The sequence below is a fragment of the Apis dorsata genome, unplaced genomic scaffold (genome assembly GCF_000469605.1).
Source record: "Apis dorsata unplaced genomic scaffold, Apis dorsata 1.3 scaffold_73, whole genome shotgun sequence".
Taxonomy (NCBI): Eukaryota; Metazoa; Arthropoda; class Insecta; order Hymenoptera; family Apidae; genus Apis; species Apis dorsata.
In genome coordinates, this window is record NW_006263371.1 from 181,436 (window position 1) to 184,729 (window position 3,294).

At 31.3% G+C, this 3,294-nt stretch overlaps 1 protein-coding gene across 1 annotated transcript in view; it reads right to left on the reverse strand.

Moving 5' to 3' along the window:
* LOC102677960 (probable G-protein coupled receptor CG31760) overlaps positions 1-3,294 on the reverse strand; it is a 203,585-nt gene that overhangs the window by 20,419 nt on the left and 179,872 nt on the right. The gene's annotated exons all lie outside the window — the stretch shown is intronic.

The following is a 3,294-nucleotide window of genomic DNA, read 5'->3' on the forward strand; positions in this document are numbered from 1 at the left end:
AAAAGAGAAACAGTATACAAATGGGTCTATTTCATCAAATTGGATCAGAGTTTTTAAATTATCACTTAAATAAATGTAATGAAAGAGTTCGATAAAGTGATTCGAACATCAAAAAGAGATGAAAAACACGAACGGTCTCTAAATAGTCCACAGCAATGTCATCTCGAGAAGCAAAAGGGTGCTTGAGATTTAGTAGCTCGGCCGTTTTCCTGGTCAACGGAGCATGCTCAAAGGATGAAATCTCTTCAGGAATAAAATCTCTTCCCGTAAGAGGATGCACTCATGACAATAAATGTAAGGACATTGACAAATTGGAAAAGGCAGTTTTCGTGGATCTTTACTAGTCATCTTGGAATCCATTTGACGTCATACGTCTACCAATGAACGTTAAGTATATAAATGAATTTACATCCTGTATAAAATTAGAGAGAAATTTTTTTTAATATAATTTAAAACGCATCACAGAGATTAAAAAGCACAGATAGATCTTTCATCTTTCGAACTTGAAAATTATATATAACCATAAAAAATATCGATGAATTTATCATTTTTATTAATTATAATACATCTTATTTTTATTAATAAAGTAGTAGCGCGTTAAATTGATTGGTTCCAGACATTGTTGCAATTGTAGAAAAATACACGAATGCTTTTGTCAAACGTAAAAGAATTATTTATTATCGTATAAAAATATAATTACACATTATATTTTTCAATTATTTCCAATAACCATCTACTTTTGTCACTTATGTACATACCTATAATTTGTAACTAATTTTAATGTTCTAATGTTCTTTTATTTATAATTTTTATTATTATAATAAATATTTATTATTATAATAATATATTATTTATAATCTTTTATAATTTCTTTTATTATTTTAATGTCTTTAATTCTAGTGTTAAAATCCAGAATCATTTTCACAAACATCTCTCGAGTTTCTCAACCTGATCGAATGCAAGACTGTGTCACCTACCATTGGACGAAGATTTAAGATAAGTCTCCTTCTTCATCGATTCTCTAAATCTAAATCGATTCGTGCACCGAAAAAAACGAAACCTGATCCCTGAGAATGTTCGATTACAAGGACAGATGTTACGCAAATGCTCATTTGACCAAGCAATCTTCCTAATCACGTGTATACCTAGGTGACCCAGTTATTATCACTCGATCCTTGAAACGAATAAGCTCCGCTCTGGAACTTTCTCGATAGAAGAAAAGTTTCTTCCATCTTTGTTTTTTAAGGAAATTAATCGATCTTAGAATAACATCGATGTAACTTCGATGTGAAACAAAAACGGCTAGATAGTCCGAAGTAACGAACGAATCGATGAATTTTTAAATAGGCGAGGTGGAAAGTTGGAGACGTGTCGGATGAAACTGATTTAAAAGTCTTTAACATTAAAGGATACTTTGCAACAACTTTGCCTCTTCTTAATTTGTTTTTCAACGGTGGTTTCTCTCGCGATCACTGTTGCTTGGAAAACGCGTCGATCATATTTTTTGTCTCGTTTTTTAATTAACGATACGGAAATATTTCGTTGATGATTGTTCGACGATGGATGTTCTTTCTCTTGTCTGACCTGTTTTTTTTGAACTATAATAACTTTATTCGCAATTTCAACTATCAAATTTTTCTCATCATTGATCCTGCAATCCTTGAATCAATTACTTTCTTTATTCCTCCGCTTGGAAGAAGATCTCAAAAATCTTCAGGTATCATCTCACTCTCATTGGAACATGTTCTAAAATTAAGAAGAGATTATTAAGAGATTATTATTATAAAATTAAGAAGAGATTGGTATTATTCAAAAGAAAAAAGAAATTCTAAGCCATAAATATTTATTATTATATAGATCTTATAAACTGAAGATCTGTCAGTAATTGTTTCAAAGATTCCAGGATCAACGATAGACAAAATTTAATTAATTGAAATTAAGAAGAAAGTTGCTTTAATAATTTGTTATTTATCCAAACAATAATAATAAATAACAAAAATAATAATGCCATTGTATAATAATTACGAATAAATGTCGTTCGTTCAAGCATTTTAATAATCAATTAAAAATAACTATATATTTCCACCACAGGATTTACTTATTCGATTAAACTCCGTTCAGAATAATTTCTCTGTCGAAAACGATATCTCGAAATATCGAAATTTTCACGGTGCGATTGTTTTCGAAGAGGAAGAGTGTGAAACGAGATGGGAAGAAATTTTCAATTTCTTAATCTCTTAATTAATCCTTGGCGAACAAACGGAGCTGTGCACGAGCTGGCGATCGAGCTTCGTTAATTATAAGTTGGAACTTGGGACGGCGAAGTTGCGCGTTGTCGATTAAGCTGCAAAGTTCGCTAAATAACATTAGAATGCCGGAAACACGGATGGCGAATGAGGCATGGACGGAGAGAAAGAGAAAGAGAGAGAGAAAGAGAAAGTTGGAGCCGGTGGACCCCGGCTTGTTGGACCAAGTTTAACCAAGGAAGTTTCGGGCCCGGTTAATTGTGTTAGTTCCGACACAACACAGGGGAAAGTATACGGTTCAGATATTGCAGAAACTTGCCGGTTAAAAGGGACAATTTCGGCTCGAGATTTCCAAGTTTCGAAACCTGTTACGAAAATACTGTATAGAAATTGCAGTATGGAGTATGAGTAATCTTTCCTCCTCACTCACAACACATATTTTTGAGCGCAAAAAATTTTTTACTTTTTTTTTTATTTTTTGAAAAAAAAGTATACCACATTTAAATATTCTCAAATATTACTAATTACTATATTTCTTATATATCTATTGTTACATAGGTTATTTCACGTTTTAATTATTATTTCTTGTATGAATAATAAAATTAAATCGATTAATTATTAAATATATAAATTTTGAGATTTTTAGAAATTCTATAATAACAATTTGTTCATACTTTTATTATGCGATACTTTCTTTTACACATTTATAAAACAATTAGAATTATATCCATAGTGTTATGATTTGATTTTAGTAAAATATTTTTATTTCTTTCGTTTTTTTTTTTAAGAAATCGGCTATACCAAAAATACTTGGCAGTTGAAGGGTTAATAATCAAACTCGAACAATTTACGAAGAAGAAAAGAGGCTCGCCCGATCCAGCTTACAAATTCTTGCGAAATGAGACAAGACGAGAAAGGAAGTAGGAATGAAAAGGGAGCGGAAATCCTGCGACCGTTCTCGAAACTCTGGTGGAAAGAAATTTTCTGGAAAAGAAAAAAAAAAATAGATACGTTATACTCTTGTCGACCTCTCTCTCTCTCTCTCTCT